We start from the raw sequence: 12,046 nt of genomic DNA, 5'->3' as shown, positions 1-12,046 counted from the left end.
CCATACTATCTGTTCCTGTATATTCCTCCTTTTTTTGTTTATTTTATTGTGTTGACTGTGTGTTTCATATATTCTGTTGTTACAGTTGTCACTTCTGTCTTTCACTTCATACCATCATATATACGTAATACCACCTTAAGATATTCTTCTTCATTCTTGTTGCACACCGATTTCAAGTTAGTTGACATTGTCAACCAGGATATACCCGACCTGTATTTCTATTTATGTTAGGGACTGAAGACCCATGAGGTCAAGGTCACGCATGAAACCTTCTTTATTTCAATGGATTACTAATTTCGACTAACAGTAAAACCATCTTCAGGTGTAAAACAGTTAAAAGTAAACTCCTCTCGAACAGGCCATGAAGGCCCAAAGGTACTGACCGACCACCGTGTCACCCTCAGCTCATAGGCGTCACTGGATGCAGATATGGAGGGGCATGTGGTCAGCACACCGCTCTCCCGGCCGTACGTCATTTTCTGAGACCGCTCCTTCTCAATCAAGTAGCTCCTCAGTTTGCCTCACAAGGGCTGAGTGAACCCCGCTTGCCAACAGCGCTAGGCAGACCGGATGGTCATCCATCCAAGTGCTAGCCCAGCCCGACAGCGCTTAACTTCGGTGATCTGACGGGAACCGGTGTTACACTGCGGCAACGCCGTTGGCGCTGTAAAACAGTTAGCAACGTATAATAGCCTACAGAACTGCACATAATATTGTAGCAGGGTTCACGAGTATATACACGAATTAATTACAGAATACGTACCATAAAACACTCTTGACTAGCACTGTTACCACTATAGTTTCGTCCATCATTACAAATCTTCTTATAACGACGACATCCATACCTGACATACTTACAAATAGTTTTTGCTCGTTCGTGGCCAGTGTACCTGAGCGACTGTCATAAATTTGGTTCAAATGGCTCTGAGCACTACGGGACTTAACATCTGAGGTCATCAGTCCCCTAGAACTTAGAACTACTTAAACGTAACTAACCTAAGTACATGACACACATCCATGCCGGAGGCAGGATTCGAACCTGCGACCGTAGCGGTCGCGCGGTTCCAGACTGAAGCGCCTAGAACCGTTCGGCCACACCGACCGGCTGTCATAAATTTGAAAAGTTAATATAGAGAAGAGACAATGAAAATAAAAGAGAAATATTGGCATAAGGGACGATTCACTAAAATGAATACATGTAAGAGGTATCGTCTTACCACCGCGTTGTGCCATTACACCATAGTAACTAACACAGTCAGTATTTACATCATCTCGCAACACAGATCATCATGTTATATTTTGCTGTACCATGGTACATGTGAACAGTATGGTAGCTGATACCCAATACAAGGTTCAAGAATCGCAACGTTCGCCATACACGTAGTATACACACGTCTTGCCGGTACTGTGGTGAAATGGGAACTGGCGACCACTGGGTTTGAGATGCTGCATGAGGCTAAAACAGCTACGTGGTGTTAACACCTGGCTGGCCATATCATTTACGTAAAATCTACGTGTTCTAATAACGTTTGAAAAGTACAAGATATAAATGAATTTAATATTAAATAATTGACATAAGTACAAAGCGTCTTACAGTTAAATCAACAGGACTTCAACGATAATACGGGATTCTGCTGGCGTTATACAAACCTAACGGTATAATCCTATGTAATACTTTATCGTGTAGTTACTTTATAATGATGTGACGGTCTTAGCCACTGTCTCAAGATATTTTTACTTTTATTACATGTCTACACAACGAACGAAACTATAAGGAACATCGCCAACCTGCAACACTAAGGGTCATAATTGAGGTAGAACGCATGACAGTCAATTTGGCCGCCACGGTGACGGTAATAGATATTAGCAACAATCTATACAATTATTAAACTCAAAAGGATTAAAATGCGTGACAATACACTTGATAAAGGAACGGAAATTTTTTAACATTGTAATGTATCAATGCGATAAAGTATTACATAAAATTAGTTCGCTTGGTTTATACACTGGCATAGACATGCGTATTCAAATACAGATATATGTAAACATGCAGAAAACGGCGCTGCGGTCTGCAACGCCTGTTTAAAAGAACAAGTGTCTGGCGCAATTGTTAGATCAGTTACTGCTGCTACAATGGCAGGTTATCCAGATTTAAGTGAGTTTGAACTTGGTGTTATAGTCGGCGCACGAGCGATGGGACACAGCAGCTCCGAGATAGTGACGAAGTGGGGATTTTCCCGTACGAACATCTCACTATTGTACCGTGAATATCAGGCATCCAGTAAAACATGAAATCTCCGGCATGGCTGCGGCGGCAAAAAGATCCTGCAAGAATGGGACCAACGACGACTGGACAGAATCGTTGAACGAGACAGAAGTGCAGGCCTTCCGCAGATTGTTGGAGATTTCAATGCTGGGCCATCAACAAGTGTCACCGTGCGAACCATTCAACGAAACATCATCAGTATTGGCTTTCAGAGCCGAAGACCCACTCGTGTATCCTTGATGACTGGACGACACAAAACTTTGCGCCTCGCGTGGCCCCGTCAACACCGATATTGGACTGTTGATGACTGGAAACATGTTGCCTGGTCGGACGAGCCTCGTTTCAAATTGTATCGAACGGATCGAGAAAACCTGATGAATCTGTGGGCCCTGCATATTAGCAAGGGACTGTTCAAGCTGGTGGAAGCTCTGTAATGGTGTGGGGCGTGTGCATTTGAAGTGATATGGGACCCTTGTTACGTCTAGATGCGACTCTGACAGGTGACACGCACGTAAGCATCCTGTCTCATCATCTGCATCCATTCGTGTCCATTGTGCATTCCGAGGGACTTCTGCCATTCCAGCAGGACAATGCGGCACCTCACACGTCCAGAAATCCTACAGAATGGTTCCAGGAACACTCTTATGAGTTTAGACACTTCCGCTGGCCACCAAACTCCCCAGACATGAACGTCATTGAGCATATTTGGGATACCTTGCAACGTGCTGTTCAGGAGAGATCTCCACCCTCTCGTACTGTGACGGATCTAAGGACAGCGCTGCAAGATTCATGGTGTGTGTGTCCTACAGCACTACTTGAGACGTTAGTCGAGTCTATGCCATGTGTGTTGCAGCACTTCTGCTTGCTCGCGGGGGCCCGATATGATGTTAGGCATGTGTACTAGTTTCTTTGGCTCTTCAGTCTGTAACATCAGCAGATTCCAATCATATTAGTTATTAAATTGTTGTTTGTTTAACTGTAAGACGCTCTATATTGATGTCAGCTATTTAATTTTAAATACATTTATGCCTTATTCCTTAGAATGTTATTAGAACTAACGAGTCGTATTGATGTCGACTATTTAATTTTAAATACATTTACGTCCTGTTCCTTACAATGTTACACAAGTAAACTTTGTGTAAATTACACGCCCAGCAGTTGCTAACGCCAAGAGGTGTTCGCCTCAAGCAACTTGTCAGAACCTAGTGTCACCACAATAACGGCCACACATTTGCATACAACGTGCATGGCGAATGTTGCGTTTCTTGAACTTTGTAATAGACATCAGACGCTACACTGTTCACACGTACCGTATTGCAGCAGCATATATACAACGACCTGTGTTATGAGATGATGAAATTACCGATTGTGTCAGTTACGGAATTTTAACCGCACAACGATTTCACATTTAGTCATTTTAGTGGATAGTTCCTAATGAAAACACTGTTATTGTGTTTTCTCTGTCTCATCTCTATATTAATGTATGTTTTCAGTTTTCTGACCAACGTTCAGTTACACTGTGCACGAACGACGAAAAGCTGTTTTTAACTATGTAATGTTTGGATGTTATCATTTTAAGGAATCTTATAGATCTTATAATCATATTTATCCCTGAGAGTCTCTTCTTTATCTACGATAATGATCGAAACACAAGAAATGAATTAAAAGTTATGCTGCGGCCAAGACTCGAACCCGGGTGTTCTTGCGTGCTAGGCAGAAATGCTAACCATTACACCACCGCAGCACTATAGTCAAAATTGCTGCACGAACTACCCAAGCTGAGTGCCCTCCCCAAAACAAACTCCATATCTTCAGCTTATTTTCCCTTACATTGTCACTATTGCCAGGACTCTCCCAGCGTTGGACGTAATGGGAAAGTCCTGTACCATAGGTGATCTTATAGATCTTATAATTATATTTATCCATGAGAAAATAAGAAGATGTGAATTGAAGTTTGTGTTGGGGAGAGCATTCAACTTGGCTACTTCGTGCAGCAATGTTGACCATAGTGCTGTAGTGGTGTAATGGGTAGCATTTCTGCCTAGCAAGTAACACGACCCGGGTTTCAGCACACATTTTAATTCATTTATTTTGCTTCGATCATTCTCATACATTTTAAGAAAGATTTTTAATGATGTGTGAAGCCAACACTAATCAAGAAAGTTTTATGATATGTATTGTGTAATTAATTCGTATATCTACTCTTGAAACCTGCCACAAAATTATGTGCAGTTCTGTAATATTTTGTACGTTGCCAACGTGAGGAAATAACTGTTTTATATCTTAGATCTGACGATCACTTCATTATTAACAGAAACCATTAACCATCCAAATAAAAAAGATTCCATGTGTGAGCTTTTGCTTCATGGGATTTAAATCCCAAACACATTAAAATTTGTACAACACGAAGATGACGTGCTACAGACCCGAAATTTAATAGACAGGAAGAAGATGCTGTCATATGCAAATGATTAGCTTTTCACAGCATTCACACAAGGTTGGCGCCGGTGGCGACACCTACTACGTGCTGACATGAGGAGAGTTTCCAACCGATTTCTCATACACAAAAAGCAGTTGGCCGGCGTTGCCTGGTGGAACGTTGTTCTGATGCCTCGTGTGAGGAGGAGAAATGCGTACCATCACGTTTCTGACTTTGATAAAGGTCGCAATGTAGCTTATCGCACATTGCGGCTTATCGTATCGCGACATTGCTCCTCGCGTTGGTCGAGATCCAATGATTGTTAGCAGAATATGGAATCGTTGGGTTCAGGAGGGTAATACGGAACGCCGTGTTGGATCCCAATGGCCTCGTGTCACTAGCAGTCGAAATGACAGGCATCTTATCCGCATGGCTGTCACGGATCGTGCAGCCACGTCTCGATCCATGAGTCAACAGATGGGGACGTTTGCAAGACAACAACCATCTGGACGAACAGTTCGACGACGTTTGCAGCAGCATGGACTATCAGCTCGGAGACCATGGCTGCGGTTACCCTTGACGCTGCATCATAAACAGGAGCGCCTGCGATGGCGTACTCAACGACGATCCTCGGTGCACGAATGGCAAAACGTCGTTTTTTCGGATGAATCGAGGTTATGTTTACAGCATCATGATGGTCGCATCCGTGTTTGGCGACATCGCGGGGAACGCACATTGGAAGCGCGTATTCCTCATCGCCATACTGGCGTATCACCCGGCGTGATGGTGTGGGGTGCCACTGGTTACACGTCTCGGTCAACTCTTGTTCGCATTGACGGCTCTTTGAACAGTGGACGTTACATTTCAGATGTGTTACGACCCGTGGCTCTACCCTTCATTCGATACCTGCGAAACCCTACATTTCAGCAGGATAATGCACGACCGCATGTTGCAGGTACTGTACGGTCCTTTCTGGATACAGAAAATGATCGACTGCTGCCTTGGCCAGCACATTCTCCAGATCTCTCACCAACTGAGAACGTTTGGACAATGGTGGCCGAGCAACTGGCTCGTCACAATACGCCACTCACTACTCTGTGGTATCGAAGCTGCATGGGCAGCTGTACATGTGCACGCCATCCAAGCTCTGTTTGATTCAATGCCCAGGCGTATCAAGGCCGTTATTACGGCCAGAGGTGGTTGTTCTGGGTACTGATTTCTCAGGATCTATGCACCCAGATTGCGTGAAAATGTAATCACATGTCAGTTCTAGTATAATATATTTGTCCAATGAATACCCGTTTATCATCTGCATTTCTTCTTGGTGAAGCAATTTTAATGGCCACTGATGTAATTTTATTTTGTTGGCATCGTTAATTGCATTTACAATGCTACATAGGCACTGCTTTTCCTGTTTTAGTGTCAATATTTGTTCCATTTATATTTATTTAATGTTTAACATTTTAATTTAATTACCTCTGTACTGTCAAAGGTGACATCTTTGACGACGATTTTCAGTTAAAATCTGATGCTGGCCTTCTAGGACGAAAACCGGCTAGCAAAATAAATAATGTAGAACACACACAATGTTGTGGTATTCGTTTCTATCTGAAGTTCCTGTTATGAAAATTTCTTAGCTATATGCATGTAAGTACAGCAAAATGACTTCCAGGTGGCTCATCGACTCTCAGCAATCGAACAGAGTTTTAACGCCACATTATTGAACATTCCCCTTCATTGTATACTCCCGTGTTCTTTTATCCTTTCACGCTCCTGACAGCATCCAGAAGATGCAGAATGCGTAGGCCTCCTATTGTGGAATATTCTGCCATTGCTACTGTTAGTTGAGCACTGTACTACTAATTCCAGGTGTTTTCCTGAAAATCTATTATAGGATCATGATGCCTGATTCTTATATACTACAGTTTCATATGAAGACCAATCTATGAATTAGGGTAAATGACGTTTCTTCAGAATTCTAAGTTTCCAACTAAATTCTTTCTTTGTTTGTCCATATTCACCATCACCCAAGTTTGTAATTTGCGGAACACCAAAGTTCTTTAGTGAACATTTTCATTTCCCGCTGCTGTCTTCATAAATGATGCCACGAAAGCGGAAAGAACACATTTAGGTGAATAGGCAGGAAAATGTGGTTCTCATCTGATTTTCTTCCCTTACCTGAAAGGAAATAACTTGTTAATGCAAAATTTTCTCTCCGTTATAGATCAACGTACCACGTGCCATTGGGGAACAAAATTTTACCAGCGCATGACCAGAAAGCAGGAAATTTTGAAGAAGTTGCGTCATCTAGAAATAAAACATGCAACACACTTGTTTCTAGGGAAAAAAAACTGCTGTGCGTCTCTGTGAAACGTGATTCAAATTGGCGATTCTGTAGGAACAGCATCTCAGCGTTTCACCAAAACGATATAAAAGCTACAGTGGTGTATAAACTTGATTCTTAACTGTTAAATGATGTCTTTTGGCTCCTAGCTTTTACGATTGTCGAACCGTGGACGCTACACTCCAGATGGGTGACAGGTGTATCGTTCATTGAAAAGCAAGTGCAATAGATGTTCAAGTTTGCTCGTTGCGCCACTACTGAAACGAACATATAGTATCGGAGGGACTGAGCTGGAAGTGGCTGGATAACGTATATTAAATCTGTTGGATGAACTGGGATAAGCTATTCTTGTGCGTCGGCTGAAACAGGAAAGAATCCAGATGCGATTACACCAAAAACCGATATGCTCCCATTTCATTCTACATGTGTAATAATAGTCAGTTTGTGTGGGTCATAGCCGTGAATTCATAGGCTGAAATGTTCGAAAAAGAATTTCATTCATACGAAGCACACAAGGTCAGCTGAAAAGTACTATGACGAGGCTACTATAGTGCCAGGAGGAATTCGCAAACTTCTGTCATCCATTTTCATAGCCCCATCAGAGAGAGAATAGGTTGTGGACTGCTGTTAAAAAGCTGAGTGGGTAACGTGTATTGTCACGATGCTATTTGTGTGAAGTTACGAGCTCTCTGGACGTTAGCAACATTTACTGGCGATCGACGAGAAGAAGGATTTATGGCTAGAGTTAAGTAAATAAATCGCCTACCAGACGAAATCAGGTCGTACGCTTCGGAGATAGATGGGTCGTTACAGTGGAGAATAAAAACAGTACTATCGATCTTGGCTGAAACTGTAAACAAGTAGAGATTTCGCTATAGTGAAACAGATACGTCGCCGTCTCATACTGTATGTGTAACACTTGTCAATTTATATGAGGTTTTCGTATGAAAGTTTTAATACAAAATTTTATTCATTTGGGCCATACATCGAAACGAGCTGAAAACGGCTGTGGTGACAGTATTATAGTGATAGTAGGGATTACAACAGTTATTTCATTATTTATAGTGATAGCTTCATGTTGGGATGATACCAGTTCGTTGATATTTTTGTTAAACAGATGAGTGGATAAAAGTTTTAGTACTGAGGTTGTCTGTTTGGGAGTTCTGAGCATCCTATTTAATAACATTCAGTGGAGTTGAAAGAGAAGAAGCTTGTGCCGAGTGAAATATATTCCAAAGTCAAAGGACATGAATCGTTCTGGTGCAGAGTAGTTGCAGGACATCAAAGTTCAGTGCTCCAGATTTACCACTGTTACAATGTTCACCAATGTGCACGCCCAAGAAGTGGAGGACGAAGAGGAACAACACAGAAGAAAGGAGCAACAGCCGTCTCCATCCAGACAGAGACGTGGCAGCTCCAAGAGCCCCTCCTCCAGGAGTCCTTCGGGACACGAGAGGTGCCGGGAACAGAACTGCGAAGAATGCCACTCTTGCTGCCCCGAGGGCGACCAGTGCTGCTGCAGGAACCGGGAAGAGCCCGGGAGCTCCAAGGAGAAGGGCAGGTCTTCGGGGTCCCGGCGGGGTTCCCTGGCAAACAAGAGGAAGAGCGTCAGGAGGGGCAGCGAGTCCCTGAAGCTCCCCGACGGAGCTGCGATCGAGCGGAGGTTGGCGAGAACGCCCAGTCCGAGAGCGGTCGGCGGTGCCGGGCTCGAGGACGAATTCGGAGCAGTGTCCAGCCGGCGTCGCAGCAGCTCCCTCAAGATCGAGACCGAAGGCAAGTTGAGCGTGGCTCCCGCGGGCTCGGGTAACCGCAGGCGGAGCAGTTCGCTCAAGAGCGACGGCGAGGCGAGGCGCGGCGGCGAGGAAGAGCCCGCCCGCAGGGACCGCAGGAAGTCGTCGCTGTACGGCGGCTACCTGAGCCCCAACGACGCCCTCTCCTTCAGCGACGGAGTGGACGAGGCTGGCCGGCGCAGCAGGAGGAACTCCTCGCGCAAGAGCAGCGACAGCTCCTCGTTCCGAACAGACGCCGACGGACACCTGCTGTGCCCCGAGCAGAGCCCCAGCCCGCAGCACTGCGGAAGCGCCGACGCCGCCTTCGACGCCTCGAGGAGGGACTCCCGCAGGAGCGTCAGGTCTTTCAACGAAGAAGTCGGGGAGGTCCGCAGGAAGAACTCGAGGCGGTCCGACGAGGGCCGCGGGCTGTCCCGGACGCCGAGCCCGCGCCACGGGTCCGGGAAGCGCTCCGGCAGCCCGCGGTCGGCCGTCGCGGCGGGGCTGGACCCGCTCGCCTCCCGCGTCTGCTTCTACGTCGACGACTGCGTCATCGACGACGCGCCCCCGGAGGCGCTGCCGCAGCCCCGGCCGGCCGGGGCTCGACACGGTCGGCGCGCGACCTCCATGAGGGACCCCGGCGGGGCCCGGCGCTACGCCACGAAGCTGAGCAGGCACGCCAGCGATGTGACCCCGGCCCAGCGAAACCGCGCGGGCAGCGTGAGGCGGACCCAGCGCGGGAGCCTCATGCTGCCAGGGGCGGGGCCCGGGGGCGGCGTCGGCGTCGGCGTGAGGACGCCCCCGGAGGAGCTGCCGCCCAAGGAGCGGCGCCGGCGCACCATCGTCATGATCGTGGGCGCCACCTTCATGTTCCTGCTCGCCTGCAGCGTGCTCGTCGTCGTCGTCACATTGACGCACCACTCCTTCCGCCACCCGCCCGTCGACGACGCAGGTCTGTCTGGCGCACTGTGCAGCAGCTAAGCTAAGCTAAGCAGCTCATCCACTTTTATCCTCCAACTAACATAAAGCTGATGTATTAGCCATCACTCACATTGAAAGTTTCGATTGGTTTTGACTTCGTACCAAATGGTTCAAATGGCTCTGAGCACTATGGGACTTACCATCAGTGGTCATCAGTCCCCTAGAACTTAGAACTACTTAAACTAACTTAAGGACATCACACACATCCATGCCCGAGGCAGGGTTAGAACCTGCGACCGTAGTGGTCACACGGTTCCAGACTGAAGCTCCTAGAACTACATGGCCACAGCGGCCGGCCTGGCCTCGTACCGGTATGGTTAGTTGTAACTTTGCTGTTGTTGAGCTATGTGTGACTTTGTACCTTTCCAACTGTTAGAGAAACCAAATATGATTCCCTGCTAGGCTAAAACATGAATTTGGTCCTGTTTTACGATTTACAATCTTTCTAAAAATGTGCAGACTGATTAAATACTGAACTCTATGATTAATTTCTCTAATTAAACAAATTGGTCCCTGCCCATTAATGATCTAACTAATCTGCATCTACATCTACATCGATACTCTGCAAATCACATTTAAGTGCCTGGCAGAGGGTTCATCGAACCACCTTCACAATTCTCTATTGTTCCAATCTCGTATAGCGCGTGGAAAGATAGAACACCTGTATCTTTCCGTAAGAGCTCTGATTTTCCTTATTTTATGTTTCAATGTTCAAATGTGTGTGAAATCTTACGGGACTTAACTGCGAAGGTCATCAGTCCCTAAGCTGACACACTACCTAACCTAAATTATCGTAAGGACAAACAGACACACCCATGCCCGAGCGAGGACTCGAAACTCCGCCGGGATCAGCCGGACAGTCCATGACTGCAGCGCCTTAGACCGCTTCGCTAATCCGGCGTGGCCCCTTATTTTATCATGGTACGTCGGTGTCAACAAAATATTTTCGCATTCGGAGAAGAAAGTTGGTGATTGGAATTTCGTGAGAAGATTCCGCTGCAACGAAAAACGCCTTTGTTGAAATGATGTCCATCCCAAATCCTGTATCATTTCTGTGACTCTCTCCTATTTCGCGATCATACAAATCGTGCTGCCCTTACTTGAACTTTTTCGATGTACTCCGTCAATCCTATCTGGTATGAATACCACACCCCGCAGCAGTATTCTAAAAGAGGACGGACAAGCGTAGTGTAGGCAGTCTCCTCAGTAGACCCGTTACATTTTCTAAGTGTCCTACCAATAAAATGCACTGTTTCGATAGCCTTCCCCACAACATTTTATACGTGTTCCTTTCTGTTTAAGTTGTTCGTAATTGCAATTCCTAGGTATTTAGTTGAATTTACGGCCTATAGATTTGACTGATTTATCGCGTAACCGAAATTTAACGGATTCCTCTTAGCACTCATGCGGATGACCTCACACTTTACGTTATTTAGGGTCAATGGCAAATTTTCGCACCATACAGATATTCATTCTAAACCGTTTTGCAATTTGTTTTTGATCTTCTGATGACTTTCTTAGGCGTCAAACGACAGCGTCATCTGCAACAATCTAAGACGGCTATTCAGATTGTTTCCAACATCGTTCATATAGATAAGGAACAGGAAAGGGCCTATAACACTACCTTCGGGAACACCAGAAATGACTTCTGTTTTACTCGATGACTTTCCGTCAGTTACTACGAACGGTCACCTCTATGACTGGAAATAACGAATCCAGTCACATAATTGAAACGATATTCCATAAGCATGCAATTTCACTACAAGCTGTTTGTGTGGTACAGTGTTAAATGCTTTCCGGAAATCCAGATATACGGAATCAATTTGAAATCCCTTGATAATAGCATTCAACAATTCATGCGAGTAAAGAGCTTGTTCTGTTTCACAAGAACAATGTTTTCTAAATCCATGTTGACTGTGTGTCAGTAAATTGTTTTCTTCGAACACAATATATCTTCCAAAATCTTGCTACATATCAACGTTAATGATATGGGCCTGTAATTCAGTGGATTACTCCTACTACTTTTCTTGAATATTGGTGTGATCTGTGTTGCTTTACAGTCTTTGGGTACGGATCTTTCGTCGATATAATAGTGCTGTTCATGAAATTTTCGTAGCAAACTCATTCTGAAATGAATATATCTTAGCTCATAATGTAATGCTTGGGAAAACTACGTAGCAGGAAGTGAAATTAGGGGGAAGTTAAAAAGGTTGCTGAAGTCGAGTTTGCGCATAGTGTAGCATTTTCAGAGCTGTTAAATGTGAATG

At 45.2% G+C, this 12,046-nt stretch overlaps 1 pseudogene; it reads right to left on the bottom strand.

Moving 5' to 3' along the window:
- Nucleotides 1–546: 546 nt before the first annotated feature.
- Nucleotides 547–663, bottom strand: LOC126428547 (5S ribosomal RNA; annotated as a pseudogene).
- Nucleotides 664–12,046: the final 11,383 nt, after the last annotated feature.

Source organism: Schistocerca serialis, chromosome 12 (genome assembly GCF_023864345.2).
Source record: "Schistocerca serialis cubense isolate TAMUIC-IGC-003099 chromosome 12, iqSchSeri2.2, whole genome shotgun sequence".
NCBI lineage: Eukaryota > Metazoa > Arthropoda > Insecta > Orthoptera > Acrididae > Schistocerca > Schistocerca serialis.
Note: the sequence above shows the minus strand (reverse complement) of the source record. Positions and strands in the feature narration are given on the sequence as shown.